The 20,126-nt window shown below is 41.6% G+C and overlaps 4 non-coding genes across 4 annotated transcripts; all 4 read right to left on the reverse strand.

Annotated features, from left to right (window-relative positions):
- Positions 1-11,436: 11,436 nt before the first annotated feature.
- Positions 11,437-11,543, reverse strand: LOC126279728 (U6 spliceosomal RNA). Its single transcript, XR_007551192.1, has one exon. It is a non-coding gene; the product is annotated as a U6 spliceosomal RNA (small nuclear RNA).
- Positions 11,544-14,018: 2,475 nt separating this feature from the next.
- Positions 14,019-14,125, reverse strand: LOC126279454 (U6 spliceosomal RNA). The gene has a single exon (XR_007550934.1). It is a non-coding gene; the product is annotated as a U6 spliceosomal RNA (small nuclear RNA).
- Positions 14,126-16,601: 2,476 nt separating this feature from the next.
- LOC126279455 (U6 spliceosomal RNA) lies at positions 16,602-16,708 on the reverse strand. Its single transcript, XR_007550935.1, has one exon. It is a non-coding gene; the product is annotated as a U6 spliceosomal RNA (small nuclear RNA).
- A 2,476-nt stretch (positions 16,709-19,184) lies between these two features.
- Positions 19,185-19,291, reverse strand: LOC126279716 (U6 spliceosomal RNA). The gene has a single exon (XR_007551180.1). It is a non-coding gene; the product is annotated as a U6 spliceosomal RNA (small nuclear RNA).
- Between the last annotated feature and the right edge of the window lie 835 nt (positions 19,292-20,126).

Raw genomic sequence — 20,126 nt, forward strand, 5'->3', positions numbered from 1 at the left:
ATGGGGATGCGCCTTGAGCTCTGCCAACACCTCCTCCTCCGTGATCTCTGGACTAAGCTGAGTGATCACAGCAGTGAGGGTCGGCGGGCGACACGGGTGTTGGGGTTGGTGAGAGGGAGACGGGGAAGGAACAGGGGTGAGGGAGGCATTAGGCCCAAAGCAGGTGACAGGGATGCAGGAAAGGAGGTCTGTGTGGAGGGTAGGTCTGGAGGAGGAGATGGGCACCGAATCACGGCGAGGAGTAAGGAGGGAGATGGGGGCACCAGGAAAATTCTGGTGAAGGAAGAGGGTGAGGTTCCGGGCTTCAAGAAAGGAGGGATCAGGACAAGAGAGGTGGTAGCGGTAGGAGGGGGTGGAGGAGCATGAGGAGGGGGGGCAGGCAGGGAGACATCCATGGCATCATGAGTTGGGGAAGGGAGACGAGGCGGAGCCTTTTTGGGAGTAGAGGAGGCAGGTGTGCCACTGGGGCGCTTGACGGCGGCGGAGGAAGTGTGGGGGATGGGAACGACTGGAATGTGGCAGGGAGTGGCAGGTCCTTGTGCTGGAGTCGGCGCCGGAGACGGTGAGGGTGACTGCGAAGGCGACGGTGATAATGATGATGACAAGGGCGAAGGGGAGAGTTGAGTATGAGCTGTAGCTCTCCGGGCAACCGACATAGTGGGGGCAGCAGTAACGGATGGAGCAGGGGAAGGGAGGGGAGGGCAGGGATCGGAGGAGGCACGAGAGGGAGGAGCCGGGGATGGGGCGACAAATAGGGAGGGAGATGGGAGAGTGAGAAGTGGGGGGGATGGACTGAGGGGGAGTGATGCGGCACACCATGTGATAGTGGTGGCAGCAGCTGACGGGGAGGTGTAGACGATGGCAGTGGTGGTGGCTGTAGAGGAGCTGGTGGGGTTTGACATCATAATGAGAGGATAAACACAGAAAAAGACATAGAAACAAACCAGAGATGGGCAGGGCGACAACAGACACAGAGTAGAAGGTGACAGAGAACGACTAAGAATGAAGGAGACTGGGGCCGAAGCCCCACTCTTCTGTCGCTGGCGGTGGGGGCGACCTGGTTGGCTGGCTGGTGGTGACGCCTCTGCTGCTGCTGCTGCTGCTGGAGGCAGCTAGGACCACCGCTGGCTGCTCACGGGGACCGGCGCTGGCGGGGATCGGCGCTGGCGGACTGCTGGCGAGGCCGCTGCTGGCTGGAACCGCTGCTACCAGGAACTGCTGCTGGCTGCTGGCTGCTGGCCGCTCGCTGCTCGCTGCTCGCTGCTCGATGCACGGAGATGGACAGGCTGGCAGGCTGGCTGGCTGCCCGGCACCTACAACATCTATCACTTCGATTGGTACCGCAACAGCACAATCGAAGGGCGGTATTCAAGAGAATTACCGCCGGAGAATGGGTAAGAGATTTAATTACAGAGTGCTCATATGCAACGCAACTTTTAACTCACACATCAAGTATACCACAAGAAGACACAGCCTGTGACCATGTAAATTATTGAGTAACTCTACAGAGACCAAGCATGGTTCTATTCATCCAATGGCGCCAGAAGACAGAAGTGACTGCAAGAAGAGACACAGTAGCCTCACGAACCATTAAAAACAGCATTCATATTGCACACTTTGAAACACAGCAGTGTAGGTCATTACTAGGGCATGTATGGGTGGATGCGAGTTATGTGATATAGTGGTAGGAATGATTGACATAGTTCCGTTTTCAGTACAATACCAGCTGATATATTTGTGTTGATCTAGGTGTACAATGGGCAGGTCTACTTGACAACAGTGAAACAGTGTGATTGAGGTGTGTGAATGAGACTAAAATATCGAGGGGACATGTGGTAAGAGAAACCAGGTTAGCATTGTGTTAGTAGCTGTAGTTATGTTTCTGTGAAATGTCAATCAGATGTAATCCATGTTGGTGAATGATGTTATTGTAGGAAGAATTGCTAGTGCAAAACAAAGAGTGATAGTTTTAGTATTTGAAAGCAGTTAATAACTGAGTAGCTACTGGCGTCATGTGATACAAACTGGTTTTTGATGTAGTTGTCTATTCCTGAAATCTTGAAGCTTACTAGTGTTTTGTGTCATGACTGGCTCTGTATCTGCTTAGGTGGTAGAGCTTCTGTGTATGTAACATGATGAATATTGCATGCAGAGTTTGTCCAATCTTTCTCCTGGACACAGGATGAGAGGTGCATCAACTACAGTTGTGAACACCATCGACTTGTATGACATTGATGGGATTCAAAGTGCTGTCAAAATAGTAGAGCCACACATCTAAATGCATAATGTTGTGAGTAGGATGTTTAGGTTTTTTTTATTGGTAACGCCGCCGCCACGTAGCGCTCTGTATGAAAATCACTAGCTGTGCCGTGTGCAGTCTGTGGTTGGTTTGCATTGTTGTCTGCCATTGTAGTGTTGGGCAGCGGCAGCTGGATGCTAACAGCGCGTAGCGTTGCACAGTTGGAGGTGAGCGGCCAGCAGTGGTGGACGTGGGGAGAGAGATGGCGGAGTTTTGTAATTTGTAAGACTGGATGTCATGAACTACCATATATATTTTGACTATTAAGGTAAATACACTGTTTGTTCTCTATTAAAATCTTTCATCTGCTAACTATACCTATCAGTAGTTAGTGCCTTCCGTAGTTTGAATTTTTTATTTAGCTGGCAGTAGTGGTGCTTGCTGTATTGCAGTAGTTCGAGTAACGAAGATTTTTGTGAGGTAAGTGATTTGTGAAAGGTATAGGTTAATGTTAGTCAGGGCCATTCTTTTGTAGGGATTTTTGAAAGTCAGACTGCGTTGCGCTAAAAAATATTGTGTGTCAGTTTAAGCAAAGTCTTGTATAATTTTTCTAAGGGGACGTTTCATATGTCGACCCTTAGCCGAGGATACCTCACTGGAATCTTCTGATTTTTTTCTTGTAGTTTGTGTAATTAATGTAGATTTTGTTTATTGCTAGCGCATAATTGTAGAGAGAATCTCCTTTGTAGTTGTAGTCTTTCATTGTTGTACAGTACAACAGTTGTGGCATGTAGAGTTGCACCAAGTATTTCGCAGCTGCGCTTGCAATTAACTAGTCATTATTTTCAGTGCTATGTTAATGTGTTTTCTTATTTTGCTCTTCAAATTGTGCTTTTCTGTGTTGTCGTGTGAAATATGGTGACTATAATGGCGTGTGAAAAACGTACTACTAGGCTCCAAAGTAAACTGAGAAATGACAGTGAAGACGAAAGTAGTGTGTTAGCGCCACCATGTAATGAATTAACTAATGTTCAAAGTAGTAATTTGGTAATTGTACATAGGGAAATGGAGCGGGCTGCAAACAATGGTTTAGACAGTGAAACAATTTGTGAACAGGGAAGCATTATCGATCGGTCGGTTGGCAACAGCTCGCCTCAGGATTCCGAAACGACAGGACATATTCTTGAAAATACTGTAGATTCAGGTTTTGCGTCCTCACTGTTTTCTCAAATAAGTCAAGACACATTTTCTGCTTTTCAAACTGCGAATATTGCCGGTTCAAATGCATGGCCGAATAGCACTAACGAACATGTTTCAGACACCAGTGCACTGTTATTACAATTAATGCAACAAATGGGACAAAAGCTTCAAAAGTTAGACACAATGGAACAAAATCAGAGACAAACACAGCAACAGTTGGACACAATGGAACATAATCTTCAAAAGTTAGACACAATGGAACAAAATCAGAGACAAACACAGCAACAGTTGGACACAATGGAACATAATCTTCAAAAGTTAGACACAATGGAACAAAATCAGAGACAAACACAGCAACAGTTGGACACAATGGAACATAATCTTCGGAAGTTAGACACCACACTTGAACAAACACGTGAAGATTTAACTACTGAGTTACATAACATTGAATCGAAATGTCAAAAAATCTGTAATGACGTAAAAACACAAATTTGTGAGCATTTTCAACCTATTTTTTCGCGGCATGAAAACGCATTACAGAATCACGAAGCAGCCATAAAAGAATTGCAAACTGTTGTTCGTGAAAATCACGACACCTTGCAAGCTAAAATGGACTCAGTTGCATCCACCGATTCGGTTACGCAACTTGCAAGAACTCAGGAAAACGTAAAGGACACAGTCGATTCGATTTCAAGACAAATGGACACTCTGAAACTTGGTTCAGAAAAACACACTGAGGAAATGTGTTCACTATCGGAGAAAGTAGCCGAACTTTCGGATCAGTTCACTAATTTATCTACGAAGGTAGATGATAAACTGAATGACACAAAACCGGTAGTCTTTAATGACACAGAAGAGTGCGAACAAATTAGGAAATTCAAACAAAGTCTGAATCAAATTAGTACGCAACACCAAAGAGAAATCCGGGAAGTACAAGATCAGCTGGCACAGGTAATACAACAAATACGTATTTCAGAGGACACTCGCGCTCCAATACGGAAGAGGGACATAGAAATACGGAACAGCCACAAAATAATAACACAGGGCACTTCGGAAATTATGAAAGAAATTGGCAAGGTACACCGAATTTTGAGGTGGAACCGCCGAAACGACGTAACAATGACCGACATGCGACTCGCCGACATGATGATTTTGACTATAAGCTGTTCATTACTACATGTAAATTCAAAACATTTAAGAATTCTGGCAACGACATTCATCCACAAGCGTGGCTTCATCAATTCTCTCATTGTTTTCCTCCCAACTGGTCATTAGAACACAGATTAGAATTTATGTGTGGCTACTTGGAGAATGAACCAACTGTAAAAATGCGATCGGTCATTCACGATTGTCACAGTGAAGGAGAATTTTATCGTGCTTTCCTCTCAGCATATTGGTCTCAAGCTACACAAGACCGAGTAAAACATAGCATCATAATGATGAAACATTTCGAACAATCTGAATTTTCCAGTCTTGTCAAATATTTCGAAGACATGTTACATAAGAATCAGTATCTTTCAAACCCATACAGCCCCTCAGAACTCATCCGCATTTGCTTAATCAAATTACCGGAACATTTACGACAGATTATTTTAGCAGGACGATGCAAAGACGACATTGAAGCTTTTCATGGGCTCTTACAAGAATTAGAAATTGACACTGACAATCGCGGAACGCGAAAACAGGAACACAACAAATACAGCTCACATTCATCGCAATTCCGCGATGAAAGAAATAATAACTGGACACGACAAGGCTATTCTCAAAATACAAATCGTGACCAAAACAGACACCACCCATATGACAACCACCGGCAGAGTAATAGTTACAGACAAAGATCGCATTTCCGTAGTAATGAATATCACAGAGACAATGAGAGAAACAGACAATACGGGAACCAAAATAATTATTATCAAGGCAGACGGAATAACTTCAGACGCAACGGTCCAGCGCGCAGTTACGATTCAGGGAGAAATTCTCCACCACTTAACCGACAAGAAAGAAACTACAGGAACTACCGACATGACGACAGACGATATAATTATAACGACAGACCGGAATTTCATCAGAACTGGCGGGATTCAAAAAGAGCTGGGCCCTCTCGGCAAGGTGAATTTGTAGAAGTTAGGTCTCCTAATCCCAATAACGGCACGCGCCAACAAAGAGACAGACAATGACTCGCACCGCAGGCAGCCGCGTGGGCCGGCTGGCTCAGAGAAAAATAACATACACGCTAACCTTGTGAAAAATACCAGTATTCTTTACCGACGTGTACCGCATGATAATTGCGTTTAAGTTAACTCTGAGCACAAGGAAGAGTAAAGAGTTGTACTACATTTCACATGTAAAACCGTTTAGTGAAAGATAATCTGCTTTTTAACTTTGCCTCTGCCATATAACTTTTCACTTTACATTAATAGTATGCTTTGTCAGACTTATAAACTGTTAATATGCAACAATGTTTGAAGTTTACTATCCAGTCTAGAACCTACGGAACATTTTTAGACAGTATTTACGAGTGCATTGTTATAGTGAACAGACGTCACAGTGTTATTGTGTGTGTACATTGTTGCTTGTTAGTTGCACGATTACGTAACGACTATAAGGCTTACATACTTAGAACATTTACCAGTATTGCTAATGAGATTGTAATGCAACATTTTGGTTTACTTGAAAATACATTCTTTATTTGAAGTACTTTCTGTGAGATTAAAGATGACTTAGCATTTGGTTTCTTTGATAGCTACACGATTATATCACGACGCTACTAATATGTGACACAATTTACATTGTTGCTTTTGCAGTGCATCTGTTTTATATCTGCACAGTTTTTCTGTATTATTCTGGAAAGTAAAACATGTTTTAGTAATAACTTTTGTGGTATAGCTACAATGAGACAGCCTTTATCGTAGCACAACAATACGTTACATTATAGTTCTTTCTAGATCACGGTAAGGTACGTAATAACTACGATATCTATACGGAAAGTATTTCACCTTCGTTTATAGTGAGGTAAGTACATTGACTTCAGCAGAACTTTGCTTACAGAGGACGATAACTACGACAGTTCCACAGAATTATCTTACAGCAAAACGCACATTTAGCACTACAGGGCACGCATTTGAGTGATTAATTTGGTAGTTAAACCATTTATTTATCAATATTGTTGAATTAAAAAGAAAGTTTTTTGTGATACATTTCATTCCATTGCTGTAGTCTGTAACACCTGAGGGTATAATTACATTAATCCTCAGGGGGGTACACGCTTACTTTGTGTACCATGTGTATGGCAAAGCACAAGGAGCCCTAGCTAATATGGTATATGCTTATACAACTTTACACATCGGTACCATATTTCTCTAACACATTAATTACACAGCTATTTGATCATTTAACTGAGAGAGACAAACATTTATTTAACTACATCAGTGACAGATGTTTACATAATTACACCATTGGATAACTTCACACTTACGAAATTGTATTTTATCTGTACTTTGCGAACTATTCATATTTTTTCAGAACCGTTGTGATACTATGAGAGCTTTGAATGATGCATTTGGTATGGAATCATGATTGTTAAAGCACGTTTGAGGTAGATGACACTTTTGACATGAGCAGAGAATTTTTTGAGGTTTTGAAATTATTGCAGAAAGCTATGACGTTTTTCAGATTTGACTGAGGTGTTATGATGTTATTATTACGACGACGATGTGAATTATGCTGTTGCGGTATGTTTATGATCAATAAGCTGATGCTATATGAGTTATTTGATTATGCTATGTATCTGTTATGATGAAATATTGAAGAAGTGTATACGAATAAGATAAGGAATAATGAGTAGTGGTTAGGGACTCTGGTTTGTGAAAAAGGTGGTTGGAAACCAAGAATCGTACTTTGAGAGTTATGAAATGTATGTAAATGCATGAATGTATTACAATTCTAGTGAAAATGTTTTGGACACTATTACATTTAAAGGATTTTGTTTCTACAGATTTGTAACGCAAATTCTTGACCTGTGAAATATTTTTATATGAAACTGCCACTGTAGTGGAAACTGGTGTCGTAAATATTTCGATAAGACAGTTAAGTGACCAATTGGACGTAATGCGTCGTGGGCACCCAGCTGCGCGACAACCACCTGACAAAAGAAAGCCATTAGTGTGTGCCTTTCAGAGGCACAGGTGAAAAAAAAGGAGGCCATTATCCTCGCTATTTACATTCCTTTGTAGAAAGCACCCCAAATACGACACGCTCATTACTGAGAAAGATACTTACATCTGACACCTGATTATAACAAACGTCTTTCTACGAGAGTTGAGAGAATTCTACTAACTTATGAAATCTCACATGACTATTGAATGATATTTTTATGCTTTGTCCATAGTTGCTTATTTCATTTGATATCTGTTTTCCAGCTGTGTTGCAGCATTGGTTTTATAAAATTAAATGCATTTGCTAATGTGAACACTTTCTGTCGACAGATCTATTAAAGAATTATTTTATGATCCACATTCTGCGGAAAAGGAGCACTTGGAAAGGAAAAAACAATAAGAAGGGATTAATAACAGTTAATGCATACTTAATTTTCTTTTCTACTACTTGGTAATATCTTTTGTAAATTTAGTTTTTCCCTTATCTGCGTTGTTGTCTTTAGCGTACTATTTTTTCTGCTTGTGGGTTTGTCATGTTTAGATATAAGTTATTACATTTACTGCTGCTTGCTTTGCAAATCTGCATTTTGTTGGGTCATTGCTGTTTGTGTTAATTTGTTTTGTGCTGCTGCATTGCCTCGTCCCTTAGTTTAGCATCTGAGCTCAGTAGATTTAAGTTAACTTAAGAGTGGGTAGACTATATAAGAATCTAACTATGATGAATTGGAAGAAAAGCATTGAGAAGCTATAAGAAAATGGTTTGGCCAAAAAAGTAGTGTACAGTGGAGAAAAACTATTTCTGAAAGAGGATGTGAACAGAATACAGAAAGAATGCTTGGATAGGATTTTTTTGGAGGAAACAAATGTTGAGATACGACGAAAGATCTACAGAATAAAGTTTTGGGTTGAACTGCAGTACCAAATGTTACCCTGAAAACAAACCCTGTCCTTTCCTTTTGTGTATCCCACTATATGTTTGTGTACCCTTGTGTATTTGTTTTCTTCCTGTCTCTGTGTACTGTTTCATAGAATTTTTTTCTCTTCTAATACTAAGCTACATTCATTATGATGAGGAATACTGTTATCCTCAAATATAATTTGCATTAATAACATGTTATTTACTTCGTAAAGATGTTTACACATTATTTATTCTGTTTTGTTCTAATGCTCATGTGTGAAGTTGATGTTTCAAAAGTTATTCTGATCTTTTATGTATATACTTATAATTTTTGTAACACTGATGTATTTGCTACTTCGATTCTTTTGTAAAGCCTGTACTACTGCAAATGTTATCTGTATTGCTATGTTCTTTAAAGATGTATTTTGTGCCTTTGTTATTGTATTCTTATGTTACAAAATTGTAATTGACACCAGTTCATCAAATTAAGTAACTTGTAAATTACATTTCACTGCACACGTTTCTGTTGGTCATAGTATATGGACAATATGTGAGAAGTAGGGACTGATAGTGTTTGCATGTGTGTTAATAATTCAGTAAGGGACTGGATAACAGCATTGCTGGTTCTAAGGACATTTCAAAAACAATTTTTGTGAGTGCACAAGTGGTGGCTATGGACTTGCTATATTATCCGCAAGGCTCTTCAATGGTGATTGTGCGCCTGCACAGTCAAACAGATGGCTGCTGGCCATCTCTACAAGGACTACAGTGGGTCTACACCTTTGATGACCCACCAATACCATTATTTCTACAAGGACTGCAGTGGGTCTGCACCTCTGGTGGCCCACCAATAGTAATCTCTACCAGGACTACAGTGGGTCTGCTCTGTGATGACCTACCTACCGATAGTCTTCAATGTCGACTGACTCTGCTGTGGCCGATTACCTGTCTGCATGTCAAGAGTCAGCACTGACTTTCCGTTGGAAGGACAACACTACTTCTTCAAGACTGCATGGAAATCCACTACTTCCATGTGCATTTTCTTTTACTACTCAGACTTTGAGAAAAACACTGCAATTTTACTTTGATGAATGATCAGGACTGTCTTTATGGACTGTGAGAAAATTTTAGCTTTTGACCAACATTGTATCGATAAGTGTGTGCATTTCATTTCTTTGTCATTGTAATAATGAAAAAAATTGTCAAATCTGTATTGGCCACTGCCCAAAACAATTTGTAAATTTTTTTGTGGGGAGCATGGAGGCTATGTGAGTAGGATGTTTAGGTTTTTTTATTGGTAACGCCGCCGCAACGTAGCGCTCTGTATGAAAATCACTGGCTGTGCCGTGTGCAGTCTGTGGTTGGTTTGCATTGTTGTCTGCCATTGTAGTGTTGGGCAGCGGCAGCTGGATGCTAACAGCGCGTAGCGTTGCGCAGTTGGAGGTGAGCCGCCAGCAGTGGTGGACGTGGGGAGAGAGATGGCGGAGTTTTGTAATTTGTAAGACTGGATGTCATGAACTATCATATATATTTTGACTATTAAGGTAAATACACTGTTTGTTCTCTATTAAAAACTTTCATCTGCTAACTATACCTATCAGTAGTTAGTGCCTTCCGTAGTTTGAATTTCTTATTTAGCTGGCAGTAGTGGCGCTCGCTGTATTGCAGTAGTTCGAGTAACGAAGATTTTTGTGAGGTAAGTGATTTGTGAAAGTTATAGGTTAACGTTAGTCAGGGCCATTCTTTTGTAGGGATTTTTGGAAGTCAGATTGCGTTGCGCTAAAAAATATTGTGTGTCAGTTTAAGCACAGTCTTGATAAATTTTTCAAAGGGGACGTTTCAATGTTAATATTAGCATACTGGTCTGCTTTCTAAACACTTCAGTGATGTGGCATTCATTGGCTGACACTTTTGGAACTTATTTAGGTAACTGTATGTAATGGCAGATTGCCAGACATGTGGGAAAATACTTTGTGGGTCACACCAGTGAAATTTGTACATGACATGCTGATGCACCACAGATTTGCAGTAATAGTTGGTTTTTAGGTGAAGGGCAGTGGCTTATTACACAGGCAGATATGCTTCAGTTAAGAACCTGACGAGGTGTCACCTGCAGTCTGTATTATGAGGCTGCAGCTGGGTAGCAAGGCCACTAGGAAAGTACTTGAAACATAATGTTAAATAAACTTCCTGTAAAGGGGTAGCTTCCACACTTAATGATTAAAGATACATCTTCCTTCACATGTTTGTTTATGCTGCTGAAACAATTATGCCATCAGCTGCAGCCATGAAGATGAATAAAGATAAATATTGTGGGTCTGTGTGCAGACAGTATGTGATAGTGGCTTACAGGCACCAGAAGCTTTGTAGGCGTTAGAGAAAAATAAATATTAGGTAATGCAAGCTAATTTTAGAGCGCTAGAGTGTATTTAAGCAGTAGTCTAAGTGAAAGTATGTGAGTGAGAAAGATTTGGAACATGCAGCTATCTTGTGTAAAGTTGGTGTAAGGTTTCCAAAAGTTGTGTGTGGCAGTAGGTGTGTGTTATGAAATGTCATGTTTGAGACAGTAGGAAGAGATGCTGTGACAGCTGAGTGTGATACTGAGGAAGAGAAGAGGCTTTTGCCTGTGCTAGGCTTAGCCTTAGTCTCAGGCTTAGACTGGCTGTGATTTGTGTAGAAGGGGTGCTAGTGACATGTACTTGTGGTTTTGGTGTGCTTGCTGACTTGTTATTAGAGTGACATTTTAGATGTGCATTGGTGATGTAAGGGATAGGTTTATTGCCAGTTTTGTCATGTTCTGTTGTGAACAAAAGAAAGTGGAGGAGAACTGCGTAAATGGAGAGCATAGTTTGTGACAAGTGGGTGCAGATATGAAGCGAAACTTGTGTAGTTGGCTGATGGTATTAGCAGCTGATGTGAGGCATGAGAGAGTGAGACTGCGGAAAAAAAACGTGGAACGCTTCACCATTTTACGTGTCATCCTTGCGCAGAGGCCATGCTAATCTTCTCTGTATCGCTCCAATTTTAGTATATGTACCGCCGAAGCGAGTACATTCGAGGAGCCCTCTGAAATTGTATATATAGTTATGGCGTCGCGTCAAACATGGTTCGGCTTCGACGTAGGTTTACACAGCTCTGGCGAGGAACACAAGGCCTGCCGAGTGCTAATTTGTGAACTAATTACTGCGAGGTGTCGTTCATAGTAAGTGGCTGCTCTGTCAACTGTAGATTTGGCAGTTTTGGGTGTAAAACTTAGATCGTAGAGTCGTTTGCTCTCGCACCATCCACCCAGAGCAGCAGCAGTTTCACACAGCTGCCGCTAGGCGGCAGCAAGACGTGTTGGCAGCTATTGTCGCCATGTTCTCACATCCCGAGTTTAGTGTCTTATAGGCATACGTATGAAACACACTTCTCTAATGTGTGGGATAAATGACTCTGACTGGAGCAGGTAGCAGGTCTTCAAGACTCTCAAAACAAGCGAATATTTTGGCCAAACTGTCTTCACTGCTAACACAAATTGCATTACTCTTGCAGTGGTACTTTCTTACGATACCTATCGATTTAATTACAGAGTGCTCATATGCAATGCAACTTTTAACTCACACATCAAGTACAACACAAGAAGACACAGCCTGTGACCATGTAAATTACTGAGGAACTCCACAGAGACCAAGCATGGTTCTATTCATCCAATGGCGCCAGAAGACAATAGTGACTGCAAGAAGAGACACAGTAGCCTCACGAACCATTAAAAACAGCATTCGTATTGCACACTTTGAAACACAGCAGTGTAGGTCATTACCAGGGCATGGATGGGTTAATGCGACTTGTGTGAGATAGTAGTAGGAATGATGGACATAGTTCCATTTTCAGTACAATACCAGGTGATATATTTGTGTTGATCCAGGTGTACACAGGGCAGGTCTACTTGACAACAGTGAAACACTGTGATTGAGGTGTGTGAATGAGCCTAAAATATCGAGGGGACATGTGGTAAGAGAAACCAGGTTAGCATTGTGTTAGTAGCTGTAGTTATGTTCTTGTAAAATGTCAATCATCTGTAATCCAGGTTGGTGAATGTTGTTATTGCAGGAAGAATTGCTAGTGCAGAACAAAGAGTGATAGATTTAGTATTTGAAAGCAGTTAATAACTGAGTAGCTACTGGTGTCATGTGACACAAACTGGTTTGTGATGTAGTTGTCTATTCCTGAAATCTTGAAGCTTGCTAGTGTTTTGTGTCTTGACTGGTTCTGTATCTGCTTATGTGGTAGAGCTTCTGTGTATGTAACATGATGAATATTGCATGCAGAGTTTGTCCAATCTTTCTCCTAGACACAGGATGAGAGGAGCATCAGCTGCAATTGTGAACACCATCGACTTGTATCACATTGATGGGATTCAAAGTGCTGTCAAAATAGTAGAGTCTCACATCTAAATGCTATATGTTAATATTAGCATACTGGTCTGCTGTCTAAACACTTCAGTGTTGTGGTATTCATTGGCTGACACTTTTGGAATTTATTTAGGTAACTGTATGTAATGGCAGATTGCCAGACATGTAGGAAAATACTTTGTGGGTCACACCAGTGAAATTTGTACATGACATGCTGATGCACCACAGATCTGCAGTAATAGTTGGTTTTTAGGTGAAGGGCAGTGGCTTATTACACAGGCAGATATGCTTCAGTTAAGAACCTGATGAGGTGTCACCTGCAGTCTGTATTATGAGGCTGCAGCTGGATAGCAAGGCCACTAGGAAAGTTACTTGAAACATAATGTTAAATAAACTTCCTGTAAAGGGGTAGCTTGCACACTTAATGATGAAAGATACACCTTCCTTCACATGTTTGTTTATGCTGCTCAAACAATTATGGCATCAGCTGCAGCCATGAAGATGAATAAAGATAAATATTGTGGGTCTGTGTGCAGACAGTATGTGATAGTGGCTTACAGGCACCAGAAGCTTTGTAGGCGTTAGAGAAAAATAAATATTAGGTAATGCAAGCTAATTTTAGAGCGCTAGAGTGTATTTAAGCAGTAGTCTAAGTGAAAGTATGTGAGTGAGAAAGATTTGGAACATGCAGCTATCTTGTGTAAAGTTGGTGTAAGGTTTCCAAATGTTGTGTGTGGCAGTAGGTGTGTGTTATGAAATGACATGATTGAGACAGTAGGAAGAGATGCTGTGACAGCTGAGTGTGATACTGAGGAAGAGAAGAGGCTTTTGCCTGTGCTAGGCTTAGCCTGGCTGTGATTTGTGTTGAAGGGGTGCTAGTGACATGTACTTGTGGTTTTGGTGTGCTTGCTGACTTGTTATTAGAGTGACATTTTAGATGTGCATTGGTGATGTAAGGGATAGGTTTATTGCCAGTTTTGTCATGTTCTGTTGTGAATGAAAGAAAGTGGAGGAGAACTGCGTAAATGGGAGCATAGTTTGTGACAAGTGGGTGCAGATATGAAGCGAAACTTGTGTAGTTGGCTGATGGTATTAGCAGCTGATGTGAGGCATGAGAGAGTGAGATTGCGAAAAAAAATGTGGAACGCTTCACGATTTTGCGTGTCATCCTTGCGCAGGGGCCATGCTAATCTTCTCTGTATCGTTCCAATTTTAGTATATGTACCGCCGAAGCGAGTACATTCGAGGAGCCCTCTGAAATTGTATATATAGTTATGGCGTCGCGTCAAACATGGTTCGGCTTGGACGTAGGTTTACATAGCTCTGGCGAGGAACACAAGGCCTGCCGAGTGCTAATTTGTGAACTAATTACTGCGAGGTGTCGTTCTTAGTAAGTGGCAGCTCTGTCAACTGTAGATTTGGCAGTTTTGGGTGTAAAACTTAGATCGTAGAGTCGTTTGCTCTCGCACCATCCACCCAGAGCAGCAGCAGTTTCACACAGCTGCCGCTAGGCGGCAGCAAGACGTGTTGGCAGCTATTGTCGCCATGTTCTCACATCCCGAGTTTAGTGTCTTATAGGCATACGTATGAAACACACTTCTCTAATGTGTGGGATAAATGACTCTGACTGGAGCAGGTAGCAGGTCTTCAAGACTCTCAAAACAAGCGAATATTTTGGCCAAACTGTCTTCACTGCTAACACAAATTGCATTACTCTTGCAGTGGTACTTTCTTACGATACCTATCGATTTAATTACAGAGTGCTCATATGCAATGCAACTTTTAACTCACACATCAAGTACAACACAAGAAGACACAGCCTGTGACCATGTAAATTACTGAGGAACTCCACAGAGACCAAGCATGGTTCTATTCATCCAATGGCGCCAGAAGACAATAGTGACTGCAAGAAGAGACACAGTAGCCTCACGAACCATTAAAAACAGCATTCGTATTGCACACTTTGAAACACAGCAGTGTAGGTCATTACCAGGGCATGGATGGGTTAATGCGACTTGTGTGAGATAGTAGTAGGAATGATGGACATAGTTCCGTTTTCAGTACAATACCAGGTGATATATTTGTGTTGATCCAGGTGTACACAGGGCAGGTCTACATGACAACAGTGAAACACTGTGATTGAGGTGTGTGAATGAGCCTAAAATATCGAGGGGACATGTGGTAAGAGAAACCATGTTAGCATTGTGTTAGTAGCTGTAGTTATGTTCTTGTAAAATGTCAATCATCTGTAATCCAGGTTGGTGAATGTTGTTATTGCAGGAAGAATTGCTAGTGCAGAACAAAGAGTGATAGATTTAGTATTTGAAAGCAGTTAATAACTGAGTAGCTACTGGTGTCATGTGACACAAACTGGTTTGTGATGTAGTTGTCTATTCCTGAAATCTTGAAGCTTGCTAGTGTTTTGTGTCTTGACTGGTTCTGTATCTGCTTATGTGGTAGAGCTTCTGTGTATGTAACATGATGAATATTGCATGCAGAGTTTGTCCAATCTTTCTCCTAGACACAGGATGAGAGGTGCATCAGCTGCAATTGTGAACACCATCGACTTGTATCACATTGATGGGATTCAAAGTGCTGTCAAAATAGTAGAGTCTCACATCTAAATGCTATATGTTAATATTAGCATACTGGTCTGCTGTCTAAACACTTCAGTGTTGTTGTATTCATTGGCTGACACTTTTGGAATTTATTTAGGTAACTGTATGTAATGGCAGATTGCCAGACATGTGGGAAAATACTTTGTGGGTCACACCAGTGAAATTTGTACATGACATGCTGATGCACCACAGATCTGCAGTAATAGTTGGTTTTTAGGTGAAGGGCAGTGGCTTATTACACAGGCAGATATGCTTCAGTTAAGAACCTGATGAGGTGTCACCTGCAGTCTGTATTATGAGGCTGCAGGTGGATAGCAAGGCCACTAGGAAAGTTACTTGAAACATAATGTTAAATAAACTTCCTGTAAAGGGGTAGCTTGCACACTTAATCATGAAAGATACACCTTCCTTCACATGTTTGTTTATGCTGCTCAAACAATTATGGCATCAGCTGCAGCCATGAAGATGAATAAAGATAAATATTGTGGGTCTGTGTGCAGACAGTATGTGATAGTGGCTTACAGGCACCAGAAGCTTTGTAGGCGTTAGAGAAAAATAAATATTAGGTAATGCAAGCTAATTTTAGAGCGCTAGAGTGTATTTAAGCAGTAGTCTAAGTGAAAGTATGTGAGTGAGAAAGATTTGGAACATGCAGCTATCTTGTGTAAAGTTGGTGTAAGGTTTCCAAATGTTGTGTGTGGCAGTAGGTGTGTGTTATGAAATGACATGATTGAGACAGTAGCAAGAGATGCTGTGACAGCTGAGTGTGATACTGAGGAAGAGAAGAGGCTTTTGCCTGTGCTAGGCTTAGCCTGGCTGTGATTTGTGTTGAAGGGGTGCTAGTGACATGTACTTGTGGTTTTGGTGTGCTTGCTGACTTGTTATTAGAGTGACATTTTAGATGTGCATTGGTGATGTAAGGGATAGGTTTATTGCCAGTTTTGTCATGTTCTGTTGTGAATGAAAGAAAGTGGAGGAGAACTGCGTAAATGGAGAGCATAGTTTGTGACAAGTGGGTGCAGATATGAAGCGAAACTTGTGTAGTTGGCTGATGGTATTAGCAGCTGATGTGAGGCATGAGAGAGTGAGATTGCGAAAAAAAATGTGGAACGCTTCACGATTTTGCGTGTCATCCTTGCGCAGGGGCCATGCTAATCTTCTCTGTATCGTTCCAATTTTAGTATATGTACCGCCGAAGCGAGTACATTCGAGGAGCCCTCTGAAATTGTATATATAGTTATGGCGTCGCGTCAAACATGGTTCGGCTTGGACGTAGGTTTACACAGCTCTGGCCAGGAACACAAGGCCTGCCGAGTGCTAATTTGTGAACTAATTACTGCGAGGTGTCGTTCTTAGTAAGTGGCAGCTCTGTCAACTGTAGATTTGGCAGTTTTGGGTGTAAAACTTAGATCGTAGAGTCGTTTGCTCTCGCACCATCCACCCAGAGCAGCAGCAGTTTCACACAGCTGCCGCTAGGCGGCAGCAAGACGTGTTGGCAGCTATTGTCGCCATGTTCTCACATCCCGAGTTTAGTGTCTTATAGGCATACGTATGAAACACACTTCTCTAATGTGTGGGATAAATGACTCTGACTGGAACAGGTAGCAGGTCTTCAAGACTCTCAAAACAAGCGAATATTTTGGCCAAACTGTCTTCACTGCTAACACAAATTGCATTACACTTGCAGTGGTACTTTCTTACGATACCTATCGATTTAATTACAGAGTGCTCATATGCAATGCAACTTTTAACTCACACATCAAGTACAACACAAGAAGACACAGCCTGTGACCATGTAAATTACTGAGGAACTCCACAGAGACCAAGCATGGTTCTATTCATCCAATGGCGCCAGAAGACAATAGTGACTGCAAGAAGAGACACAGTAGCCTCACGAACCATTAAAAACAGCATTCGTATTGCACACTTTGAAACACAGCAGTGTAGGTCATTACCAGGGCATGGATGGGTTAATGCGACTTGTGTGAGATAGTAGTAGGAATGATGGACATAGTTCCGTTTTCAGTACAATACCAGGTGATATATTTGTGTTGATCCAGGTGTACACAGGGCAGGTCTACTTGACAACAGTGAAACACTGTGATTGAGGTGTGTGAATGAGCCTAAAATATCGAGGGGACATGTGGTAAGAGAAACCATGTTAGCATTGTGTTAGTAGCTGTAGTTATGTTCTTGTAAAATGTCAATCATCTGTAATCCAGGTTGGTGAATGTTGTTATTGCAGGAAGAATTGCTAGTGCAGAACAAAGAGTGATAGATTTAGTATTTGAAAGCAGTTAATAACTGAGTAGCTACTGGTGTCATGTGACACAAACTGGTTTGTGATGTAGTTGTCTATTCCTGAAATCTTGAAGCTTGCTAGTGTTTTGTGTCTTGACTGGTTCTGTATCTGCTTATGTGGTAGAGCTTCTGTGTATGTAACATGATGAATATTGCATGCAGAGTTTGTCCAATCTTTCTCCTAGACACAGGATGAGAGGTGCATCAGCTGCAATTGTGAACACCATCGACTTGTATCACATTGATGGGATTCAAAGTGCTGTCAAAATAGTAGAGTCTCACATCTAAATGCTATATGTTAATATTAGCATACTGGTCTGCTGTCTAAACACTTCAGTGTTGTGGTATTCATTGGCTGACACTTTTGGAATTTATTTAGGTAACTGTATGTAATGGCAGATTGCCAGACATGTGGGAAAATACTTTGTGGGTCACACCAGTGAAATTTGTACATGACATGCCGATGCACCACAGATCTGCAGTAATAGTTGGTTTTTAGGTGAAGGGCAGTGGCTTATTACACAGGCAGATATGCTTCAGTTAAGAACCTGATGAGGTGTCACCTGCAGTCTGTATTATGAGGCTGCAGCTGGATAGCAAGGCCACTAGGAAAGTTACTTGAAACATAATGTTAAATAAACTTCCTGTAAAGGGGTAGCTTGCACACTTAATCATGAAAGATACACCTTCCTTCACATGTTTGTTTATGCTGCTCAAACAATTATGGCATCAGCTGCAGCCATGAAGATGAATAAAGATAAATATTGTGGGTCTGTGTGCAGACAGTATGTGATAGTGGCTTACAGGCACCAGAAGCTTTGTAGGCGTTAGAGAAAAATAAATATTAGGTAATGCAAGCTAATTTTAGAGCGCTAGAGTGTATTTAAGCAGTAGTCTAAGTGAAAGTATGTGAGTGAGAAAGATTTGGAACATGCAGCTATCTTGTGTAAAGTTGGTGTAAGGTTTCCAAATGTTGTGTGTGGCAGTAGGTGTGTGTTATGAAATGACATGATTGAGACAGTAGGAAGAGATGCTGTGACAGCTGAGTGTGATACTGAGGAAGAGAAGAGGCTTTTGCCTGTGCTAGGCTTAGCCTGGCTGTGATTTGTGTTGAAGGGGTGCTAGTGACATGTACTTGTGGTTTTGGTGTGCTTGCTGACTTGTTATTAGAGTGACATTTTAGATGTGCATTGGTGATGTAAGGGATAGGTTTATTGCCAGTTTTGTCATGTTCTGTTGTGAATGAAAGAAAGTGGAGGAGAACTGCGTAAATGGAGAGCATAGTTTGTGACAAGTGGGTGCAGATATGAAGCGAAACATGTGTAGTTGGCTGATGGTATTAGCAGCTGATGTGAGGCATGAGAGAGTGAGATTGCGAAAAAAAATGTGGAACGCTTCACGATTTTGCGTGTCATACTTGCGCAGGGGCCATGCTAATCTTCTCTGTATCGTTCCAATTTTAGTATATATACCGCCGAAGCGAGTACATTCGAGGTGCCCTCTGAAATTGTATATATAGTTATGGCGTCGCGTCAAGCATGGTTCGGCTTGGACGTAGGTTTACATAGCTCTGGCCAGGAACACAAGGCCTGCCGAGTGCTAATTTGTGAACTAATTACTGCGAGGTGTCGTTCTTAGTAAGTGGCAGCTCTGTCAACTGTAGATTTGGCAGTTTTGGGTGTAAAACTTAGATCGTAGAGTCGTTTGCTCTCGCACCATCCACCCAGAGCAGCAGCAGTTTCACACAGCTGCCGCTAGGCGGCAGCAAGACGTGTTGGCAGCTACTGTCGCCATGTTCTCACATCCCGAGTTTAGTGTCTTATAGGCATACGTATGAAACACACTTCTCTAATGTGTGGGATAAATGACTCTGACTGGAGCAGGTAGCAGGTCTTCAAGACTCTCAAAACAAGCGAATATTTTGGCCAAAGTGTCTTCACTGCTAACACAAATTGCATTACTCTTGCAGTGGTACTTTCTTACGATACCTATCGATTTAATTACAGAGTGCTCATATGCAATGCAACTTTTAACTCACACATCAAGTACAACACAAGAAGACACAGCCTGTGACCATGTAAATTACTGAGGAACTCCACAGAGACCAAGCATGGTTCTATTCATCCAATGGCGCCAGAAGACAATAGTGACTGCAAGAAGAGACACAGTAGCCTCACGAACCATTAAAAACAGCATTCGTATTGCACACTTTGAAACACAGCAGTGTAGGTCATTACCAGGGCATGGATGGGTTAATGCGACTTGTGTGAGATAGTAGTAGGAATGATGGACATAGTTCCGTTTTCAGTACAATACCAGGTG

This window comes from Schistocerca gregaria, chromosome 6 (assembly GCF_023897955.1).
Source record: "Schistocerca gregaria isolate iqSchGreg1 chromosome 6, iqSchGreg1.2, whole genome shotgun sequence".
In the NCBI taxonomy this organism is placed as follows: domain Eukaryota; kingdom Metazoa; phylum Arthropoda; class Insecta; order Orthoptera; family Acrididae; genus Schistocerca; species Schistocerca gregaria.